Raw genomic sequence first — 25,214 nt, forward strand, 5'->3', positions numbered from 1 at the left:
TTTAACAGAGATATATAGTACCTTATATCCCAAATCACCAGGACACTCATTTTTCTCTAGTGATCATGGATCTTTCTTCAGAATAGACCATATGCTGGGACATAAAACAAGCCTCAATAAATTAAAAAAAAAACAACAAAAACAATTGAATGTATTCAAAGCACATTCTCTGACCACAATGGAATACAAAGAGAAGTCAATAATTCTTGATTTGTAACTCCACTATTTACTTCCTATATGATATAAAATATACAAATCAGTGGTTTTGGACTCAATGTAAAATATGTAATTTTTGACAAGAACTATATAAAGGTGGGGGAATGGAGGAATATAGGAACATAGTTTACATGTCGTATTGAAGTTAAGTTGGTATCAAAGAAAAACAAGATTGTTATGGATTTAAGAGGTTAATTTTAAGCCCCACAGTAAACACAAAGAAATTATCAGAGAATATGACCATAGAGATGAAAAGTAGAGTATGGGTTATGAGAAGTGGGGGAAGGGGCAATGGGGAGTTGAGAAATGAGTGTAGGGTTGCTGTTTGAGGTGAAGGGAAATTTCTAGTAATGGATGGTGGGAAGGTGATAGCATTACAGCATTCTAAATGTGGTTAATCCCACTAATGGAATGCTAGGGAGGGGTGGAATGGGAAGATTTAGGCTGTATATATGTTTCCAAAATCGGAAAAAAAAAAAAAAAAGACAGTCTAAATAGATGACGATTGAATGTCAAGGATGATCCTGGATGGGATGTGAGGATGGAGGACAGGAGGCTCAAAGGGACACAGTTGAGACATAAGAAAAAAAAAAAAAGGAAATATAGAATGTAAGCTTTGTATCAATGTTGAATTTCTGGAACTTCTTAGCTGCACTTAATGGGATTGCATAAAAGAATGTTTTTGTTCATGGGAATTGTAAATGTGAATTATAGTGTTTGTTCAAGGATGTGTGCAGCTTTCTTTCATATGTTCAGAAGACAGAACAAAAGATGATGGATGATAGGGAGGGAGGGAGGGAGGGAGGGAGGGAGAGAAAGAGAAATGGTGGTGTGACAGCATGTTAAAGTTGGTGTATCAGGGTATCAGGGGAGGGGAGTCAGGGTATGCTGGAGTTCTGTTTATGGGGATTGTATTGGTTTTGCAACTGTTCCTATAACTTTGAACTTATTTCAAAATAAAATTAAAAAAAAAAAAAACGTTTAAAGAGAGAACCCCCTCCAAAAAAAATCAATTGACCATAGAAATGAGGGTCTATTTCTGATCCCTCAATTCAATTTCACTAGTCAATATACCTATCTTTGTGCCAATATGATTTGTAATATGCTTTAAAGTCAGGAATTGAGAGTTTTCCATATTATTTTTCTTTCTCTTGAAGTTTTTGGCTATTCAGGGCTTCTTATCCTTTCAAATAAATTTGTTAATTGACTTTTTCAATTCTGCAAATTAGGTTGTGGAAATTTTGATTGGTATTGCACTGAATCTGTAAATCAATTTGGGTAGAATTGCCATCTTAACAATATTTAGTCTTCCAGTCCAAGAACACAGAAAGTCCTTCCATTTATTTAGATCTTCTTTGATTTCTTTTAGCAATGCCTTGTAGTTTTCTGAATACAAGTCCTTTACATCCTTGGCTTAGTTTATTCTAAGGAATTTGATTGTTTTAGTTGCTATTGTAAGTGGATTTTTTTTCTTGATTTCCTTCTCAGATTGCTCATTACTAGAGTATAAAAACACTACTGATTTTTTATGTGTTAATCTTCTATCCCCTCACTTTGATGAACTCATTCATTAGGTCTACTAGTTTTGTTGTAGATTTTTCAGGACTTTCTAGTTATAGCATCATATCATCTGTAAACAGTGAAATTTTTACTTCTTCTTTTCCTTTGGTTTGCTAAAGCTGCCAGAATGCAATATTGCAGAAATGGGTTGGCTTTTACAATGCAGATTTAACTTACAAAATACAGTTCTTAAGCCATGAAAATGTCCTATTCAAGGCATCAACAGGATGATACCTGGACACTGAAGGCTGGCTCCTCCTGAGCTTTGGCTTCTCTGTCACATGGGAAGGCACATGATGGCATCTGCTGGTCCTTCTCTCCCAGCTTTCACTGCTTCCAGCTTCTGCCTTCAGTGGCATCCTCTCAGCTTCTCTGGAGCTTTTTCCGTAAGTTTCTCTTAATTTCATCTCTCTGCTTCTGTACATGTTTTATCCTCTTATAAAGAACTCCAGTAAGAGGATTAAGACCCACCCATGGGGCAGGCCTCAACTGAAATAACCTACAGATCCCACCTACAATGGGTCTGCACCCACAGGAATTGATTAAAAGAACATCAGCCTTTCTGGGGTACACATAGCCTCCAAATTACCACAGTGGTCATCCTTGTCTTGTTCCCAACCTCATTGAGTAAAATGTTAGCTGTGGGTTTTCATATACATCCTTTATCACTTTGAGAAAGCTTCCTTCTATTCCTATCTTTTAAAGTGTTTTTATCAAGAAGGGATGCTGGATTTTTCAAATACCTTTTTTTTGCATGAATTGATAGGACCATGTGGTTCTTTTCCTTCATTTATTAATGTGGTGTATTACATTGATTAATTTTCTTGTGTTGAACCACCCTTGCAAACCTGGGATAAACCCACTTGATCATGGTGTATAATTCTTTTAATATGCAGTTGGATTCAATTTACAAGTATTTTGTTGAGGATTTTTGCATCTATTTGTTAGAGAGATTGGTCTGCAATTTTCCTTTCTTGTAGTGTCTTTATCTGTTTTTTTTTTATTAGGGCAATGTTAGCTTCACAGAATCCTAGGTAGATTTCCTCTTCTTCAATTTTTTGAGTGAGTTTTACCGTGGTTAGTATTAATTCTTCTCGGAATGACTAGCCCAATTGCCTATGATGCCATCTGATCTTGGGCTTTTCTTGATTGAGAGGTTTTTGATGACTCTTTCAATCTCTTTGCTTCTGACTGAATTCTTGAGGTCTTCCATTTCTTCTGGAGTCAGTGTGGATTGTTTGTGTGTTTCTAGAAAATTGTCCGGTTCATCTAATTTGTCTAGCTGTTCACAGTATCCTCTTATGATCTTTTTATTTCTGTGGATTCAGTAGTAATGTCCCTCCTCTCATTTCTGATTTTATCTGTGTGCATCTTTTCTCTTTTTTTTCTGTCAAGTTAGCTAAGGACTTGTCAATTTTGTTGATCTTCTCAAAGAACAAGCTTTTAGTTTTGTTGAATCTCTCTATTTTTTGTTCTCAACTTCATTTTATTTATGCTTTAATCTTTGTTATTTCTTTCTTTCTGCTTGCTTTGGGATTAGTTTGCTATTTCTTTCTCTAGTTCCTTGAGGTGTGTAGTTAGTTTCCTTATTTTAGCTCTTTCTTCCTTTCTAATACAGGCATTTAGGGCTATACATTTCCCTTTCAACACTGCCTTTGGTGCATCCAGTAAGTTTTGATATATTGTGTTCTCATTTTCATTTCTCTTGAGATATTTACTTATTTCTCTTGGTATTTCTTCTTTGACCCACTGTACTGGTTTGTATATATTATGTCCCCAAGGAAAAGCCATGTTCTTTGGTGCAATCTTGTGGGGCAAACATCTCAGTGGGGATTAAGTTGGAACATTTGGATTAGGTTGTTTCCATGGGGATGCACCCCACCCAACTGTGGGTGATGACTCTGATTGGGTAGTTTCCAAGGAGGTGTGGCTCCGCCCATTCAGCATGGGCCTTGATTAATTAACTGGAGCACTACATAAACTCAGACAGAAGGAGCTAGCTTGCTACAGCCAAGAGGGACACTTTGAAGAATGCACAGAAGCTGAGAGAGTAGCTGTGGATGAGAGACAGTTTGAAGACGGTCGTTGAAAGCAGACTCTTGCTCTGGAGAAGCTAAAAGAGGACAAAGACCCCAAGAGCAACTAAGAGTGACATTTTTGAGGAACTGCAGCCTAGAGAGGAATGTCCTGGGAGAAAGCCATTTTGAAACCAGAACTGTGGAGCAGATGCCAGCCACGTACCTTCCCAGCTAACAGAGGTTTTCCGGACACCATTGGCCATCCTCCAGTGAAGGTACCCAATTGCTGATGTGTTACCTTGGACACTTTATGGCCTTAAGACTGTAACTGCATAACCAAATAAACCCCCTTTATAAAAGCCAATCCATCTCTGGTGTTTTGCATTCTGGCAGCATTAGAAAACTAGAACACCCACTGATTATTTAAAACTGTGTTGTTTAACTTTCATAAATTTGGGCTTTTTCCAGTCCTCTGCCTTTTGTTGACTTTCGGCTTCATTCCATTATGATCAGAGAAAGTGCTGTGTATAATTTCAGTCTTTTAAAATTTATTAAGACCTGTTTTGTGACCCAACTTGTGGTGTGTCCTGGGAAATGATCCATGAGCACTTGAGCAGAATGTATACCCTGCTGCATTGTTCTGTATATATCTGTTAGGTCTAGTTCATTTAATAGTTAGGTCTAGTTTATTTATTAGATTATTTGATTTGTCTATTTCGTTATTGATCCTCTATCTGGATGTTTTATCTATTAATGTGTGCAGTGTGCTGTCATCTCCAACTCTTATTGTAGATAGGTCTGTTCCTCCCTTCAATTTTGCTAGTATTTGCCTTGTGTATTTTGGGGCACCCTGGTTAGGTGCATATATATTTATGATTAGTTATTTCTTCTTGGTGGATTGCCCCTTTTATTAATATACAATGTCATTCTTTGTCTCTTTTAATAACTTTGCACTTAAACTCTATGTTGTCCAATATTAGTATAGCTACCCCAGCTTGTTTTTTGATAATGTTTGCAGGGAACATCTTTCTGCAACCTTTCACTTTCAACCTATTTGTATCCTTGGGTCTGAGATCAGTCTCTTGTAGATAGCATAAAGATGGTGTGCCAGTTAGGATACATTATGCCCTCCCAAAAGCCATATTCCTTAATGCAATCTTGTGGGGACAGATGTATTAGTGCTGATTAGGTTGAAATCTTTTGATTGTTTCCATGGTGATGTGACTCAATCAACTGTGGGCCAAACATTTGATTAAATTATTTCCATGGAGATATTCACCCTGTCCATTCAGGGTGAGTCTTGATATAATCACTGGAGTCCTAAAAAGAGCCTACAAACAGAAGGAGCTCAGAGCAGCTGAGGGACAGTTTGGAGAGAAGCTAAGAGCTGACACTGATGCTGATGCTTGGAGATGCTTGGAGATGTTTGGAGATGCTAGCCCAAATTTTGCTCCAGTGAAGCTAAGAGAAGACCCAGAGACATTTTGGAGAAAGTCGTTTTGAAACACAACCTGGGAGCAAAGGATCAGCAGACATGAGCCATGTACCTTCCCAGCTGACAGGTGTTCTCGATGCCATTGGCCATTCTTCAGTGAAGGTATCACCTTGTTGATTCCTTAGTTTGGACACTTTTATGACCTCAGAACTGTAACTTTGTAAGTTAATAAATCACCTTTATAAAGGTCAATCAATTTCTGGTATTTTGCATAAAGGAAGCATTAGCAAAACAAAACGGGTGGCTTATATATTTTTTTTATCCATTCTGCTAGCCTGTGTCTTTTGACTGGGGAGTTTTCCTGTTTGCTAATATTGCCATTTTGCAAAACACCAGAAATGAATTGGCTTTTATAAAGGGGATTTATTTGGTTACCAAGTTACAGTCTTAAGGCCATAAAATGTCCAAGGTAAGGCATCAACAATAGGGTACCTTCACTGGAGAAAGGCCATTGGCATTTGGAAAACCTCTGTTAGCTGAGAAGGCATGTGGCTGTTGTCTGCTTGCTCCCAGGTTGCATTTCAAAATGGCATTCTCCAAAATGTCAGCTTTCAACGGCCATCTTCAAAATGTCTCTCAGCTGCAGCTTCTCTGAATTCCTTCTGTTTCGAGCTTTTATAGGGCTCCAATAATTAAATCAAGACCCAAGCTGAATGGGCAGGGCCACACCTCCATAGAAACAATCCCATCAACAGGTCACACCCTAATTAAAGGTGTTGCTAGTCACATCTCCATGGAAACAATCAAAAGGTTCCAACCTAACAACACTAATACATCTGCACCCACAAGATTGCATTAAAGATAGTGGCATTTTGGGGGACATAGTACATCCAAACTGGCACAGGGAGTTTAATCCATTAACATTAAATGTTATTAATGTAAAGGCAATATTTACTTCAACCATTTTATCCTTTGGTCTTTATATGTCTTATTTTTTTCTCTCTTTTTACCCCTTTAGTTACCCTTACTGATAACCTTCATTTCTACACTCACCTCCAAGTCACTCTCTCTTGTTCTTTCCTTTCAGCTTGCAGGACTCCCTTTAGTATTTCTTGTAGGGCAGATCTCTTAAGAAATTCTCTCAGCTTCTGCTTATCCAAAAATATCTGAAACTCTCCCTCATTTTTGAAGGAAAGTTTGCTCATTAGAGAATTCTTGGCTTGCAATTTTTCTCTTTCAGTATCTTTAATATGTCACACCACTTCCTTTTTGACTCCATGGTTTCTGATGAGAAATCAGCAGTCAGTTTTATTGGCATTCCCTGTATGTAATGAACCCTTTTCTCTTGCTGCTTTCAGAATTCTCTGTTTATCTTCTGCATTTAACTTTCTGATTGGTATGTATCTTGGAGTAGATTTATTCAGATTTATTCAGTTTGGGGTATGTTGTGCTTCTTGGACCTGGATGTCAATGTCTTTGATAAGAGTTGGGAACTTCTTGGCCATTATTTCCTGAAATATTCTTTCTGCCCTCTTTCCCTTCTCTTCTCCTTCTAGGACACCTATGATGCCAATATTTGTGTGCTTCATGTTGTCAGTCAGTTCCCAGTGACCCTGCTCAGTTTTTCCCAATCTTTTTCAATCTGTTCTTTTCTTGGTTTGAATTCATATGCTAAGTCTTTTAGCTCACTGATGCTTTCTTCTGCCTGTTCAAATGTACTGTTGTGTGCTTCTGGTGTATTTTTAATTTCATCTATTGTGCCTTTCATTCCCATAAATTATGTTATTTTTCTTTGCATGCTTTCAAATTCTTCTTTATGCTCACCTAGTGTCTTCTTAATACCCTTTATCTCTTTAGGCTTCCTGTTGACTCTGTTTTGATTTGTTTGAACATCTTTGATTAATCATTCCAGATTCTGTATCTCTTCTGACTTTTTGATTTGTTCCTTTGGGGCTTACTTTCTCCTTCTTAATATTGCTTATTTTTATTTATTTATTTATTTATTTTTGCTGATGTCTGAGCATCAGATTATCTTGGTAAGTTTACTCTGAAGATCAGATTCTCTTTCTCCCTCATCAAAGCTTTTGTTTTGATTGAATTTGTGTTACCACTCTTCTTTGACACTTGGTTGGTCAGTATTACCCAACCAGAGCTGGGACAGGGAACCACGAAGGGTGAACTCACCAGCTCCAAAGGGCCCCAAGGGAGAGGTCAGGTAAAGCTGCCTAAAAGCCTTTAATTCCACTCCCCAAGGGTGCACTTTCCTGTCCTGCCCAGCATATGGCCCTCTTAGCCCAAAAGCATTTTAGATGTCTTTCCCAAAGGTTCACTTTCCTCACCTGCCAGCAAATAGTACTCTTTGGCAACCTATTCTCCTCAGCTCTCTGAAGGTAGTCTCTTCTTATCTCCCTGTCCACTTCAGACAATGGCATAGCCATCGCTTCCAAGGCAGATTGAAATCACTGGGGTTTGGGAGGGGTGTGTGTGCCCAAATTCACCATCCAAAAGCTGGCACAGTGCTAGATTATGTCCTGCTCTGTTCTTGGGAGAGAAGACCTCCACTGTTCTTTCAGTATGGAACTGCCTACCCTCTAGAGACTGGAGAATCAGACGCTTTCTGCCGAGACTGGGGGATGGACGCTAGGAGCCCGGGCGGTGGGGAGTTACTCACCATCTCTCACCGCAGGCTCTCCATCTCTTCTTCCCGCACTTTCTTGGGTATTGTGGAGCTATCGCCCGATCTCCAGAATCCCAGCTCCGTTGTTGAGTACAGTTTCTGCCTGATCCATAGTTGCTTTTTTCCGGAGCCCAGCCTCTTTCTAATAAGCGATCTTGGATATTCTCTCAATAACATTCAGAGAGAACATCGGGTTCGGACTTCCGGCAGGCCGAAATAGCTCAGTTGGGAGAGCGTTAGACTGAAGATCTAAAGGTCCCTGGTTCAATCCCGGGTTTCGGCAGCTATAGGTAACCGTTTTGCACGATTACTACCATTCCTTTTGCAACCCAATGCCAAAATGTCTACATGTCACTACGTTTTTACTGCTATTTGCAAATCCAATCAAGTACATATATATTTCAATCACTTTCTCTTTTGGTGGTATATTCCACTCAGGTGTTCCATGAAGTCTTAGTCGACAACGTGCATATTTTATTCAAAATTTCAAAACCTAAGAAATTGTAGGGGTAAGAATTTCCAATATGCTAATGCCACTGCACTTATGAATTTCTGTTTTGATGACATCTATGTGTGGAGTAGGGAGGGATAATTTCATAACGAGAAATACGGAAATGAGCTATAGTAAAATAACCAGTTTACTGTGTGAGTGTATATATGTTGGCGCATTATAAGCATGGAAAATCAAATTTTGCAAATCAAAATTCTGAATTTCTGCCTGAATTCACTCCATTATTAAACTTCTAGAATACGGAAAATTGTTGAACATCGGTGAGCTTTTAAGCAATTACATGAACACCCTGTTTTCTTGCTGATAAAACATCTCAGCAGCCTTGCACTCCTGTCTGGAATTTCCAAATTTTACATTATTCTGTTTTGGGATCCAGAAAAGAGCAAAAACAAACATTCCTCTACGAATAATTTTGTCAGACATTCTCAGGGGGACCGAGAATACTGAATAAATAAAAGCAAGTGGACAGTAAAATTATCAAGACTAAGGTACAAATATCCCATTTTTTTCCCCCTCTAACTTCAACATCTGCCTTGAAATTCTTTTCTGGAGATAATCGGTCAATTTTTGTGATTGAACTATTTTCTCTTCTTTTCAAATAACTGTTTCCATTTCAAAGTGTCTATTTTCCACTGAAATCCCTGAACACTGAGTCAGGAGAAAATATTTTACAATACTCCAAAGTCAGAAAAGGAAAATTGGTACCAAGTGAGAAGCAGCATTAGAGTAGGGACATTGACTGCACAGGAACTGGGAATCACACTTCCTTCCTTAGGTCACCTAGCTCTTCACAACTCAGAAGAATATGCTTTATTTGATCAGACAAACAGTATCGAGTATTTTATTGTCTAATTCAGCAATGATTCTTGTACATTCTATTGAGGTGGGAGGCATAGGATAATTCCCAAACATAATTAGTCTCCCATTCAGTATCTGAAAAATGAGGCCAAACTTGACTATGTAAAAAGGGATATTGTAAAGCTCAAAGGAGATCATGTATGTGAACCAGCTAAGTCCAAGCGTGGCAAGAAACTTCATTACTGGCTGTTCGGGTTTGCTAATGCTGCATTTTGCAAAATGCCAGAAACGGATTGGCTCTTATAAAGGGGGTTTATTTGGTAACAAAGTTACAGTCTTAAGGCCGTAAAAGTGTCCAAGCTAAGGCGTTAACAAAAGGGTACCTTCACAGAAGAATGGCCAATGGCATCTGGAAAACCTCTGTTGTCTTGGAAGGCATGTGGCTGGCGTCTTCTTCTTTTGCCCCAGGTTGTGTTTCAAAATGGCTTTCTCCCAGGATGTTTCTCTCTTGGTGTCTGGGGGTATTCTCTTAGTTTCTCCCAGGCAAACTCTGGAGTAGCAAGTCTACTTTCAATGGTTGTCCTCAAAATATCTCTGTTGGCTACAGCTAGCATCTGAGCCTGTGTGGCTCTTTTAAAGTACTCCAGTAACCAATCAAGACCCATGCTGAATGGGTTGGGCCACACCTCCATGGAAATAATCTAATCAAAGTCATTACCCACAGTTGTGTGGGTAATATTTCCATGGAAACAAACTAATCCAAAGATTCCAACCTAATCAACACTAATACATCTGCCTCCATAAGAATGCATTAAAGAACATGGCTTTTTCTGGGGGACATAATATATCCAAACTGGCACATTGGCAGACCATGTTTCATCCTCTCTGGATTTAGGACTTTCCCAAAATAGCAAAGCACCTAATCAAATATTGTCTTCTCAGGCCAGGGCTGTTCAATAAAAACATAAAACAACCCATAAAATAGAAACACTGTTTAGGTAAAATTGCCATCTTAACTATATTTAGTCTTCCAATCCATGAACATGGTATGTTCTTCCATTTTTTTAGGTCTTGTTCAATTTCTTTTAGCAGTTTCTTATAGTTTTCTATGTAAAGGTCTTTTGTGTCCTTGGTTAAGTGTATTCCTAAATACTTGATTCTTTTGGGTGCTATTGTAAATGGGATTTTTTTCTTGATTTCCTCCTCTTGTTGCACATTACTTGTGTATAGGAACACTACAGATTTTTGCGTGTTGATCTTGTAGCCTGCTACTTTGCTGTATTCATTGACTAGTTCTAGTAGGTTTGCTGTAGATTTTTCTGGATTTCCTGCATACAGAATCATGTCATCTGCAAATAGTGAAAGTTTTACTTCTTCCTCTCCAATTTGGATACCTTTTATTTCTTTTCCTTGCCTAATCGCTCTAGCTAGAACTTCCAGCACAATGTTGAATAACAATGGTTATAGTGGGCATCCCTGTCTTGTTCCTGATCTTAGAGGAAAAGCTTTCAGTCTCTCCCTATTGCGTGTGATGTTAGCTGTGGGTTTTTCATATATTGCCTTTATCATATTGAAAAAGTTCCCTTCTATTCCTATCCTTTGAAGTGTTTTCATCAGGAAAGGATGTTGAATTTTGTCAAATGCCTTTTCTGCATCAATTGAGATGATCATGTGGTTCTTCTGCTTTGATTTATTGATGTGGTGTATTATATTAATTGATTTTCTTGTGTTGAACCAGCCTTGAATACCTGGAATAAATCCCTCCTGGTCATGGTGTATAATTCTTTTAATGTGCTGCTGGATTCAATTTGTGAGTATTTTGTTGCAGATTTTTGCATCTATATTCATTAAAGAAATTGATCTATAATTTTCTTTTTTTGTAGTATCTTTGCCTGGTTTTGGTATTAGGGTGATGTTGACTTCATAGAAAGAGTTAGGTAGCTTTCCCTCTTCTTCAATTTTTTTGAAGAGTTTGAGCAGCATTGGTACTAATTCATTCTTGAATGCTTGGTAGAATTCACATGTGAAACCATCTGGTCCTGGGCTTTTCCTTTTTGGGAGCTTTTTGATGACTGACTCAATCTCTTTACTTGTGATTGGTTTGTTGAGGTCATCTATTTCTTCTTGAGTTAATGTTGGTTGTTTATGCTTTTCTAGGAAGTTGTCCATTTCATCTAAGTTGTCTAGTTTATTAGCATATAGTTGCTCATAGTATCTTCTTATTATCTCCTTAATTTCAGCAGGGTCGGTAGTTATATTTCCTTTCCCATTTCTGATTGCGCTTATTTGCATCTGCTCTCTCTTTTTTTTTGTTAGCCTAGCCAGTGGTCCATCGATTTGATTGATTTTCTCAAAGAACAAACTTCTGGTTTTGTTGATTCTCTCTATTGTTTTCCTGTTCTCAATTGCATTTATTTCTGCTCTAATCTTTGTTATTTCTTCCCTTCTGCTTGCTTTGGGGTTAGTAGAAACACTGTTATAAGTTAAATTTTCTAGGTGCCACATTAAAAGAGTAAAAATAAACAGATAAAATTCTTTAATAACATAATCAACCTGATAGAACCAAAGCATTATCATTTCAACAAGTAATGAATATAAAAATTATGTGAGATATTTTACAGTTTTCTCATATTAAGTCATTAAATCTGAGATATATATTACACTTACAGTACATTTCAATTTAGACTAGCCATATTTCCAAGTATTCAATAACCAGATGTAGCTAGTGGCTACCATACTGGACACTGCAGGGTTAAACATATAGTTCATATCTTTGCACATTTTCTGAATTGGGAATATATGGCATGAATGTGTTCTGTCTCCAAAATTAAATGTTTAAATCCTCACAGGATTCTGTATTAAACAAACCCCTCTTATACTTATGCATAGATGTTCCAAGGCACGTTCCAATAGCATTGTTGGTAGAGAGTCTGAAGATTGCTACAGATATTTAATTTTTTCAATTCCCTATTTCTTCATGACACAAAGAGAAAAAATTATAAATTCCTGTGAGCCTAATAGACATCCAGTTTTCTCCAGGTGCAACACAACATAATGACCACCAGTGTTTCTGTAATCTTTCCTAATACTGCTTTTACAGCCTCAAACAGCAAAGATACTGCCACTTCTCCTCCTACTTACACACACACACACACACACACACAGTAAAGCAGACAAACACACACATACACACACACTAGTAAGTTTGTGTGTGACACTTTAGTTTTCTCCTGAGAATCCTGTTACTCTCAGTTTTCTGTTCTTATTCTACAAATCCCATGAACTAACCACAAAACAAAATCTGCCAGCCAAATCATGTTCCAATTTCAAAAGGAAGTCAATGTCATTTTATGAATAAAGACAAAGACTCATATATCGGGAAAAAAAAAAAAGGAATGGAAAGGGTTAATAGGCACTAGAAATTTGGTACCAGGAGATGCGTATTCCCTTGGTCTTCCATATCTCAAAGAACACAATGTCAGTCATGATAAATCCTAGACTTCAAGAACAGTCTATAGAAAGTTTGTTTTCTGCTAATATCATGAATGAATTTCCTATCCCTGAATGTCAAAGCACACTTTTCAGCGTTTACCCTTCACATGCATGTTCCTACTGATCACTCACAAATCCAAAGCTGGAAACCAGAATACTGGGCCAAATTCACCTGTAACAACATTCTCACAAGGGGTCCCATGAGCATTCAACATGATCAAAGCTAGCTGTCCTCTCCCTCTTTCAGTCTTCTTCCGTTCCCAAAAGAATTTTTTGAACTTCCTTTTTTTTTGCATTTCCTCCTCCTTGATTCTTTTTCTTTTTGAATACATGCTTCATCCAATTTTTTCTCTTGTCCATTAAACTCTCTGTCTATTTATTTTCTATTTACTTCTCCTAATTCAAACCTTCTCTCCATCTTGAAAGCTGCTGTTCTTTCATTCATGCCTCATGAATTCCTTTTCTGGACTATTGTTACAGCCCAGAATAGAAGAGAAAAGACCCTTACAAAGAAATGCTGAGTGCATATTCCTCTGGGTTTCTTTCCAGCGCGGCATTCTTCCATCAAATACAGCCTTTAATATTCGGATTGAGTATACAGTAAATTTCATGAAGTGTTCTAGGCAGAGAAAAGCGGAATTTCAATAGCTTTCTCTCTCAGGTTAAGATATTTCTGGAGGATACAGAAAGAAATGAAACAGAGACTTTATTCCTTGCCAACCATAATAGAATTCGGAAATCATAGCAACTAAACGTTTTAATGCCATAATGAATCCTTCCTGTGGGGATTATCTGACACGCATTTCCTATTCTTTGCCTTCCATTTCAAGCCCTACACTGAAAAATCAGTTTCAACTGCTTCCTCAGTGTCTCCTCTCTAATAAGCAATTTTCAAAGCTATTATGGAGGGGTGTAGCTCAGTAGTAGAGCGTATGTTTTTGCATGCATGAGGCCCCGGGTTCGATCCCCAGTACCTCCGTAATGTTCTGTTTGGTTATTTTTGTTTTTGTTTTTTTTTTTTTCCGGATCCCCAAAGAAAAAACGTTCGAACTTAATATCCATGTTATTCCCGCACACATAGGACATAAAAAACACCCATTAGATTACTTTAACTCTGATGTCTATGCAGTGAGCCTCGACCTCACTTAAGATGAATGAAACAGCAGAGCATGACATGAATGAAGGGTAGAAAAGAGCCGGATCTCTACCGAAAAAGCGCGCACATTCGCGCCCTGTTCACCCTGGCTGCTCTTTTGTACTATTTTTAAAGAGAAGTAAAGGCAGAAAGAAGACGGGGAAAAATAAGAGCCCCAAGGACAGTTTCCCTTAGTTCTTTTCATTTTCTGGGAGGAAAAAAAAAATTAAACATACGCACACACACACACACACACACACACACACACACACACACACACACAGAAAGGAAGCTGTCCATTGTCCACTTATTTTTCTACTTGTCTTCCCTTATTGACCTGAGCAGGGAGGGCCGCCCAAAATTCGGTCCAATAAAGAGACAGTGGCGGCTGTGAATCCCGAGTTTTTCTAGCTGAGTCAGAGGCAGGACGCTGGACAACGAAACAAAGAGCGTCGGGGAATTGGAGTCCTTCCACACACGAAAGTAAGAAATAAATATGGATCTACACATTCCCAATTGATAGTCCATAATGTCCAGTTTCCTGTATTTTCTCACTCATCCCATTTTCCTCGTTGTTTTAACTCTACATAAAACAGTGCCAGGGAATCTCAGTTAACATCTAACGGAAGCCCCGTATGAAACCGGGGAAGGTTTATCTGTCATAATGGAAAATGGATGCAAAATAAAATGCGTATATCACAGGTCTGTTGGCTGCCTCCGTTGGTAAAGAAGAGCCACTTCCTCTATTCTTCTTCGTTCAATCTGTTCATATCTGTTTTGTATGACCAGAAAACTCCTAGCAATTTCTCGTCCTCTGATGCACATTTTCAGGATTTCCAGTGCTTTACTCCCATGCCAAAACTGACTCTGTGTACATATTTTCTGTTTGGTGTTTGTTCCCAGTTGGCTAGTCTGATTACCTTTATCAGGCCCGGGTTTCCTTACTTCTTGACGCCCTTCTCCAATGAAAATTCCCAAAGAAGGCACTCAGAAGGTCTCAGGTTGAGGCCATTCTCAATCAAGGTCTTAAACCGTCATGGAAAGGGGCTAGGGCTGGATGTGCCCTTATCAGGGATTAGGTGATTTCTCATCTTTTCCATTATCCCAGTATTTTAGTGGACTTTGGAAGTCACCCACAGAACCCTTGATTTTTCTGTGGATGAACTCATAACTGGCATCAGGAGACGCTCCATAACCCCAATATCTGTAGTCCCGTCAAGCTACTTAGGCCTGCCGGACTCCCAACTCAACATCCAAGCTTGGAAAGCTGCAAGTTCTATGACAGAGGCTGCGATCATTCTCTCCACCCTCTCCAGCCACCACCTAGCTGTTTCACCAATGCTCTGGTTTAGGAAGGAGTTGTTAAAATCCTCCCGGCATTAAGCCAGGCTTGTGCTCCTGGAAGAGACTGCTGAGTGGCCAACAGACCAATCCTCTCCCTCCCTGTAGGAAAATCTCCCCTCACCTACATTCTGCTTTGCTCTCACATTTGTAGCCTCTTCTCTGCCTCTGAGCCACTGCTTTATTTGTTCTTTACCTTTGTAAGGAAAAGTTTGGCAACATGGGCTTTTCTGGCTGATCCAGATGTAAGCAGTATATGAGCCCACTGCAAAAGTGCAGGTGAGCTTCTCCAGGAAAAAACCACAACCTGGATATCATCAGGCTTATTTGGGTTAGAATTATCTGCAAGAAAATTTAAGACGCCGTTGCCCGTAAAGCTTGAGCCCTGGGCTCTTTCGTTAAAAGGCTGGTGGTACAACAACTGAACTATCGTGGGTTTCCACGATGAAATTGTTTCTGAAAGTCATCTAGAGTTTAAAATATTCATTACTGCCTTACCTTTCTCATTGTCTTGTATTCTAAGTCCAACACGCTAAAGAACACTCTCTCCCAAGCCAAAGACAGGACAGATCCCGCCTCTAAGTTCAACGCCTCTCGCACCACAACCGCCCCGGAATGGGAACAAGGCGGCTTCCCTCGGAGTCCACTAATACCTGCGGTACCATCCGGTACCGAAACAAAGACGCAACCACACGCGCTCTCTAAAGTGCTCCAGCGACCGAAAGAGCAGCCAGGTGCTCTCAAATCCGCAACAGTCTACGGCAAAACTGGTAGTATCTTCTTGAGGGAGTAGTCTTTCAGCTCACTTCTATCCGGCTTGGGTACCGAGAAGAATCTTAGCAGAGATGGGCTGCCGAGATGCTCGCTGTCTCTGCGCCCACCCATTTTCATGCCTGCCCAAGGACTCTAACCCCTCCCTCCTCCGCCACCTTCCCCGCGGCCGCTGCAGCCGCGCAGACCACCGCGTCTTCAGCCTCCCTCCTCCCCTTTCTGAGCACTCGCTACATCACTCTTACTTTCTTACTAAGTCCTCTCCTGTGTTACATTTCCCAAGTAGCTCAACTCGCTCTCTGTCAGCTTTCTAAGGCTAGGGATTGCCAAACCTGGCTGATTTTCAAAATCAACAGGGAAAGCTCGCCCGGTCAGAGTTGATTGAGGATTTCCTCCTAGAGAGAGTACCTAGGTTGGCTGTTGCAGCAAATACTGGCTGAATGCCGGAAGCATTCGCGCAGAGACAAAGGGGATATGAAGAAAGGACTTGGTGAAGAGAGAGTTCCTTTCGCTGAAACTCTCATTCAGAAGAGGATTCTGCACGCTTTCAGAGGCGCAATAACTGGTGGTGCATTTCCCCTCCCCTCTTCCCCTTCCTTAGTGTCCATGCCTCTCAGAACCAGAACCACAGCATCCCTGAGACGAAGCCAATGACAGCCTTCCTGACCCAGGTGTTGGCCCAGGCGTTGGCGAGGGTGGTGACTGTCGGTGATCCACAATTGTCGGTCTTCATCTCCTGCCAAATATTGTGAGTCCCACTTCTTTCTTGTCTCCTCACCTGAACCTAAATTTCCAGAGGCAACATTGACGCCTCTGTTGTTTCGAATCCACTTGCACTAACATTTTGTATCGTTCTGACATGTGGCAGAGGGAGAAGAAATTATAAGAAAACGTAAAGCTACCACGCATTACCCATATTGAACAATTTCAATAATTCTTTATTTGTTCTGCCTCTCTCTTTTCTCTCTCTACAAATAAGTAAATGGTCATGTGGTCTCAGGTGCAATATGAGGGCTGCTTCAAAATACTTTAGGTGGGAAGGCGAGGGTCACAATGACTTGTGGGAGCTCTTGTCTCATTGAAATGCTAACTTCTTGCCTCCGCCTGCCTCATATTTAGCTTAAAGGTGGTCCCCTAGCTCCCCTGGGGAGGATCCACCTGACAATCCAGGATGATTTAATATGCCCCCCCACACACTTCTGCCACCTATCATGTCCCCAATATTTGTAGGGTAGGAGAGGTGAGAAAGCCACAATTCTTAAAGTAAAGCAACTATTTGCAGTTTCCTTATTTTCTTGGTTTCCTAGTTACTGTCAAATTATTTGGAAAAAAAACAAACAATACTTCTGTTTTCCTGTGCCTGGCACATCTTTCTTCCCAGGATATTAGCCATTCTTCACACCCAAACTTCTCTATTTGTCACTGAATCCTTCTCATAGTATTTTCTCCAGGTTTAAATCAAAATTCAAGAACTATTTTAAGTCATATCCTGGAAGGCATGTCCTAATGTATACTGATTCATCAAGGTGATCATCCATTTTGAGACCAGCAGAGGCTAGTGCTGGGGCTTGGCTAAATGCCTTATCATGTTTCCTATAAAACTGATTTAGTAAAGTCCGTTTCTTTCTTGAAATGGCCCCTGTGAGAACATATTGGCTCCAGCCGAAGCTGAAGAATTGAGTTCTACAGCACACTGGGCAGGATACCCCATCACCTGGTATGTTTCAGTCGATTTGCAAGCACTTTCACAAGTTCTGGGATTTTCCTCAGTTACAGCTCCACACATCCTCACACATAGATTTTGTGGCCAAAGCTGGAAGACCAAACCTCAAAACTGCATGAATTTTAAACGAACTGATTTTTTGTTCAGTCTGTTGGAGGAAAGAGATTATGGTGAAGACTAGGGCAGCAGAGTAAGAGAGGAATGAGCAAAACCATCCAAATTTCTTACTTCAAGAGAATAATTTCACACAACAGAAAAGATTGGCAGAGAGATTTGAAAGAATGATGTTAAATAGCTAAAACTTTTGAGATGGATTATTTTTGTTTACACAGATGATAACTTCCATCTCCCCCACCCCATTCAATGTTCCTTTCTCTGGTGTCTTCTCTGATTTTTTTAACATTTTTAAATGTTATGAACAAAAGCATTTTGTGGGGAATCAAGAAAGATTTGAGAGCATAGATTTCCTATTCTCCCACACTGGTCTCATCTAAATATTTCATTTCAGAAAATGGGTAGAGGAGTAAATCTGTAGTCAGAAGGCTTCTGTAATCGAGTTTTGAAAGGAGAATTATTATTATTATTATTATTATTATTATTATTATTATTATTATTATTATTATTATTTTACCAAATCAGATGACCTACCAAGCCCTGGATCAAATTGGGGTAATGTTTTAGACCATGGGACCAAGCCTCACTAAATCTAGCTATTTCAGCCACACTACAAAACTCCCTTAATGCATGGCCCTGATAGTTTTCTCAACTTTAGAATCTGGAAATCACAGCATTTCCTATGAAATGTGATTCTGTTGTTCAGCATTCACCCACTTATGCAGAAAGAGATGAGATCTATAGCCCTCACTGTCTGCTTATTGACTCGACTTGTCAGGGGAACTGCAAGGTAAGAATGGGAGAAGGGAAAATCAGTGGTAGCAGATTTTCTACTCTTCAGTCTACCACTTGACTGCTCATTGGCGTGGGCACAGCTGAGAAAATAGGGATAGGAAATTATCTGTGGTTCTCTTTTTTTGTTGTTCTTTTTTTCCTCCCTCCCTCCCTTCCTTCTTTTTGTTCTTTTTCCTTTTTGCCTTAGTAATATTGCACATGATGGTTAATATGAAGTTGTTACACATTATTTGTTGCTTAGGGCTGCGAACGTCTTGAGTAAAGTATATCTTTGTTGTTTTGCTCGGTCTAGTGTTATTTGTGCAGGCATAGTTATGTTGGGTGGTAGCAAGACCCATGGAATCAAAATAGTTGGATACTAAAAGCAACTCTATACTTTGGATGTGAAAGCAAACAGTGAGTAAAGACATGAAGGAGGAAGAGGAGAAAGAGGGGGGAGAGGAGGAAGAGGAAGAGGAAAAAGAAAATGAAAGGAAGGAGGAGTGGCTCAAACATGCGTGAAGAGTTGCGGCTTGAAGAAAAGCAAACATGGAGGTTCAGAACATCAAATCCAGGCCCCTTTGCTTGCTAAGAACTCTCTCTTCCACTCAGATACCCACCCCTCAGACACATAGCTACCAAGGAAACCTTCGCAACTAATTATCACTTTGTCTGTGAATAGTTGGCAGAACAAGGCTTGCTGCGTTTTGTATCACTGCTTTTAAAGCCTTTACATTGTGACCACACTAGGAAAAGCGGCCCTGAATGCGAGACCAAAAGACACCGATTCGCGTGGTTTTCCCACTGCAGTCGGCTGGCCGTGAGGTCCGCTTGCCAAAGGAATAACTGAGTGGCAGTTCCTCTGCCAACAGAAGGACGTCGGTTATGGAACGTTCTCTTTCGTCTTCAGATTCACTCTCCAACTCTTCCTTCCTGCCTACAAAGGCTGCAAGAAAGACGTAAAAGACAATTCACAGGGATATTAAGTGTAGCTTGAGTGTTGCCTCGAAAAATTTAGGGGCAGGTGGGGAAATAATAAGCGACGGATAAATTTGCAATATTTGGCAATAAAGAAATAAACCCACTGGGTCTAGCGATGTTGTCGGAAACCCGGCAGTGCTTTGTCCAAGGGATGCTGCAGCTCTGGTTCTGAACATTTAAAGAGACAGAAGACAGAAAAGAAAAGAAAAGAAAATGCTTCTGGCGATCATAACGTCTCTTTCAAACGGAATCTTCCCTGAAATGAGAATTAGGGGGAGATTTGGGCACTAGAATATGGATTATAAAGAGAATTGGCCAAACAGATGACCCTAGATTAGATGGTCAGAGAACGTGTTAAGGGTAGCCTGGATAGGTCAGTCGGTAGAGCATCAGACTTTTAACCTGAGGGTCCAGGGTTCGAGTCCCTGTTCAGGCAACCTGATTGCTAGTTAGCCTAGATACTTCGTGTGGCGATTGTTAGTTAGCCTAGATATTTCGTGTGGCTTCCTGATGTTGCTGTCCCGTCCTAAAAAGCGGACAGATCTCGTTTCAGTCGAGAAAGAAGTAAGCAAAGTGGGGGAAATGAAAAGGTCAAGAAAGTAAGATTATTTGGGTCAACAATCTGTGAATACTTCACACAGTTCACACAATAAAATACTGCACAGCAACGAAGGAAGGATGGCTACCTACAACAATATTGATTACAGGCATAATGTTGACAAAAGAGGCCAGACGTAAATATTGCTTTTATATAGAGTATAATAACAGGCAAAACTATGATGCTAGAAATCACCATAGTGATTGCATACAGGAGGAGGCATGGCATGGGAAGATACACAAGAGAGCTTTCTGGGATGCTGAAAATGTTCAATATCAGAGCAGTTCCGTAGTACTATAACTCAAGCCACATATGTAATTTTTAATTTTCTAGCAGCCTCAGCAAGAGCATTAAAAAGCAGGTGAAATTAATTTCAATAATATTTTTGTTTAATCAAATATACACAAAGTATTGTTTCAACATGTAAATAGTTTTATGGCTATTAAGGTAAAGTTTATTCTGTATAAGAAAGTACATTGTGCATAATTTAGCAAAGATCAAATACTGTAAGAGTTTTTTTTTTTTTTTCAGGATTTGGAAGATTGTGACCTTCTCTGCTTGCTAAATCTTCCCAAAATTACATATACTATTCCCCAAAGTAAAATTTAACTTTTTAAAATGTTAATTCATTTCTTCATATAAAGCATGTAAATATTTTTAAATTATTAATTATACAATTCACATTCTGTTTTTTCATAGTCTTCAAAATTATTGTGCATTTTACACTAACAGCACTCTTCAATTTGGATTGGCCTCTCTTACCTTCTCTCTTTCCTTCCTTCCCTCCCCCAGTTCACTCTCTTTCTTTCTCTCTTTCTCTTTTTTTCCTTCTCTCTCTAGTTTGTCTTCCTAGTGGCCATACAATCAAACAATCACATTGGGTTATGTTAAGATCATGGAGTCAAATGGGCCAGTAGGAAAGGTTGTTGAGTTTACCTTCTATATGAACAGGAAAGTCTTAGTAAAGGGACATAAATAGAGATAAAGGGGGGGGAGACTCAACCAATGGGTTTGGTTGAGTTAGTGAAAGAAACTCTTCTGTTTAGTGAAGAAAGTACAAGGTTGGAAGGACAAGGAATGGAATTGGGACTCATGGTCTTCCACTGAATTATACCTCCTGAACATGTATGACATTTAGAAAAATCTTCATGACCAGTAACCTTCTTTGTTACTAAGTCTTACAATATAGTTTCTCAAAGCATGGTCTGTAAACTATATTTGGTCCAGAGACTGTAACACTTTTTTCTAGTTTTCTAATAAAGTACAGATATTGATAGTTTAAAAGCTCATATATAGGAGCTTGTCATTGCTCTGACATCCAATCATATGAACATGACAAACAGGACACAGACCAATGTTTTCCAACTTGCCAGGTGAACAGAGTGTAAAAAAATAAATAAATAAAAATAAAACAGCATCCACAGTATGACATTACAATTGTGATTTTTTAAAATGTTAGTTTGTTTGTTGAACCCCAAAGTGTATGAACTCTGAGAAATCTAAGTATTTTCCCCCACAGGGTGTGATTTTTTAGGCCAGTTTAAATTTTTGTCAGCCTTTTTAATGTTTACTTTAAGATTATCTAAATTGATAAAGTAAAATTTGTATTTATTTTTAAATTAATTTACTGCAAGAAAAACAACTTTTCCTAAACTTTTTGTCAAGAAGACATATCTTTTCCGATAAGGCATTAATAGTGTCCTAAATGATGACCATGAAGGGATTCCAAACACACGCGCGCGCACACACACACACACACACACACACACAAACCAAAAATGAAGACCAAAAGAGTTCCTACTAGTTTTACCTCAAAGTGGGATCCTCATGGATTGATTTGGTTTTGCAGTTTTTATTGATAGTTAAGTGCTAAAGCACAGTGTTTTACTTGCAGAGATGTACTGCTAATGTACTGCCCTACAGGAAATGTTAAAAGAAGTTCTTTAGGCAGCAGGAAAATGCTATCGGTCACAACCTTGGATTTACGTAATGAAAGGAAGAGCACTGGAAATGAATTTAAGAAAAAGTCAAATTTAATCTTTTATTTTTCTCAATTTTAAAGCAATAATAACAGTTTTTAAATTATAGCATATGGAAATGTAAAATTAATGACTACAATGTCATAAGGGATAGGAGAGAGGAAATGGGAATATTCTAAGTGCCTGCAATACATCTATTATGTACTCCAACATGGACCTGTTCTAAATCTTAATCCTCATTCCTGTGGGTGTGAACCCATTATGAATAGGGCAAACTGAAGATGTTATTTTTAGTTAAGATGTGGCCAACTGAATGAGGGTGGCTCTTAATCGGGATTACTGGAGGATTTATAAAGAGGACCCTGAAGTCACAGGAGTGAAGAAATGAGAGGACATCCCCATGTGATGGGAAAGCCAAGAAATCTCAAGGATTCCTGTAGCTAGCACTTGAGTGCCACAGTCTTTGGTAAGAAAGTAATCCTTGCCAGTTTCTAAATTTTGGACTGGTAGCCTCAACACTGCGAGCCAATATATGCCTGTTGTTTCAGGCCAAACCAGTTTGTGGTATTTGTGACAGCAACTCAAACTAAGACAGCTTCCAACTTATGAAAGTAGAGAAAGAAAAGCAAATTAAACTTAAGCAGTAGAAATAATAAAAATTAGAACAGAAATCCATTAAATTGAAAGCAGGAAAACAATAAAGAAAATCAATGAAAACAAAAGCTGTTTCTTTGGAAAGATCAGTAAATTCTTCCTTGCAAGGAAGAAACGCAACATGTTTTTCAATGGCAGATGACGTCTAACAGTAAAATCAAAATTAGAAATTTGGAAGTGTAGAATATCTACAGCTTGTTATGATGTGCTACATAATTTAGTAACAGTTATCTATGAAGTAGGTAGTTATCTTGATCATGCAAAGCTATGAAAAGTTATCACCAAACACTGCAAATCACACAGAATACTGTGAATTTTATTTTCTATCAAAATAAGAGGCACACATAGACATTCATGGATCCAGAATGCAATTATTACAGCAAAGATAATTTAAATTTAATTGCAACTTTGTAAGATAACTTATCAGCACTAGCTATAGCTTGAGGATGAGTTTTGAAAACCCAGAATCCCTTGTTTCATTTTGGATAAAAGGTAAAAGTGAATATCCTGAGGTTGCTAAAATTGCATTGAAATTTCTTTTTCCCTTCTCATCAACATCTATATGTGAGACTGGTTTGTATACCATGAGTGCTATGAAACCCAGACAGAGAATTTCTTTAGATATTCATCAACTTTCTATTTTTGACAATGCAGTTTAGATTAGATAAATATCATATTCAATCTCTAAATTTAATATACAGCTTATTTGCTCCAAAGTATGCTTCATACATGAGCAACTACAACTTCTCTCATAACTTTTGGTTTACTTATGATTAAAGTATGAAAAGAAGTTATGAATGGCATAGCAACACTATATGCATACTTTCAATGAACAACTGTAGAGATTTTGTAATTCTCTGCTTTGCTTTGTCATGATTTTTCTAATTACAGTTATTAAAATGTAATTTCATATATTGGATCTAATAATAAAAGTTGAGTCATGTTTCTTTATGTCTTCGTTTAATTTTATTGGGAATTCATATTATTGTATTTTACAAGAGTATTAGTCAGCAACAGAGTGGAAATTTGTTTTAAAAAAAACACAGATGGTTTGAAAAGGACTGCCTTAGAAGACCTTATCATTGGTGAGAGAATGCTCAAAATCTTCATTTCATTATTTCAGAAACCTCTAGAGTGCATTCTGTGTAGGAACTACCCCAGGAACAGAGCAACCGATTTCTTGTCTGAAAGACACAATGCCTAGACTCAGGATTTTTGTGACCTAATCAGCAATGTGACTGGCTTTGGGGGAAGGTGGGGGGGAACACATGTTTCACCACCTTGCAGAGGCCGAAGACATATTCTTAAGTTTTCAAATTTTCACTTCTTTCAACTCTTTCCCCTTTGCCTACAGGAGCTGCTAGAAAGGCCCAAAAGGTAGTGCTGGGACTACAAAAGAGATTAGCATGAGTAGTACTTTGGTAATTTATTTCCAGGTAGTGAGATAAAGTGAATGAATTCACAATAGCTGCAGTTTTGGTCCTGAACACCCCAAAGAGGAAAAACAGGGTAGAGAGGATCAAGGAAAACACAACTGCCCACTATAATGTCTTTTTCAGATAGACTCAATCACCTTCCCCACAAGGATAAATTAAGGATTCAGTATTTGAATCCCCCGTGCTATCTGTGAAAGGAATTAGTACCTTGGAAGTCTGAACAGGTCCTCAAAACTCATCTGATACTATGGAGCCAAATGCAGACTCAAAACTTTTAGGCAAATTTTGGGATATCTGGTAGGCCAGTTAGGAGAGTTAGAGGAAATCTCTAGTCACCAGATGATTCTTATTTATTGGTCAGTTTTGGGACCAGTAGCCTAGAAAGTCCAGTGGCAGAAACTGGAGTGAGCTGCGCAATAGAAAACTTCACCTGGGAGAAAAAGAAGGAGGAGAAAAGAGGAGGGGGAAGGATGTGATGGAGAAAAGAGGGAAAGAGGGGAGGGGCGAGTCCAGCTCTTAGGGAGGAGGCAGGTTTCTGGAGGGAGGTGGCCATATGTGAAAGAAGGAGCAAGAGAAGACAAAGAAACATGGCTTGGAGATGGGTCTTTAAGGATACACAGAACATGGTTGGTCAAAATGTAGAATGTGTTCAAGATCCAGATCTCTCCTGTGTTCTTTCTGAGTATCTGGAAAGAATGGAAATGAGCTGAAACAACTTGTCCTTGGTAAAATCTGGCTTACTTTGCCCATGAGTGTTGGGACAATAAGAGCACGTTGCTGCTCTTTCTGTCCCTGGATAGATAGGCTGAGCATTTTGAGACTGACAGTATACTCAAATTTTTGTTTGCAATGCTTGAGTGACCTGTGTTGATGGCTTCTGAGAGTAACCTAGGGCAGCCAAACTGCCCCAGTCCCATGTGGTTATGAGTAGTCGTCTTGGGTGCAGAGGCACAGTCATTGGTTCTTCCAGCCCCTAAGCATCTCAGGTATGGAAGGTAGGA

At 39.1% G+C, this 25,214-nt stretch overlaps 2 non-coding genes across 2 annotated transcripts; both read left to right on the forward strand.

The window, feature by feature from the left end:
* Positions 1-8,116: 8,116 nt before the first annotated feature.
* On the forward strand, positions 8,117-8,189 carry TRNAF-GAA. The gene has a single exon. It is a non-coding gene; the product is annotated as a tRNA-Phe (tRNA).
* An 11,720-nt stretch (positions 8,190-19,909) lies between these two features.
* TRNAK-UUU lies at positions 19,910-19,982 on the forward strand. The gene has a single exon. It is a non-coding gene; the product is annotated as a tRNA-Lys (tRNA).
* Positions 19,983-25,214: the final 5,232 nt, after the last annotated feature.

This window comes from Choloepus didactylus, chromosome 7 (genome assembly GCF_015220235.1).
Source record: "Choloepus didactylus isolate mChoDid1 chromosome 7, mChoDid1.pri, whole genome shotgun sequence".
NCBI lineage: Eukaryota > Metazoa > Chordata > Mammalia > Pilosa > Megalonychidae > Choloepus > Choloepus didactylus.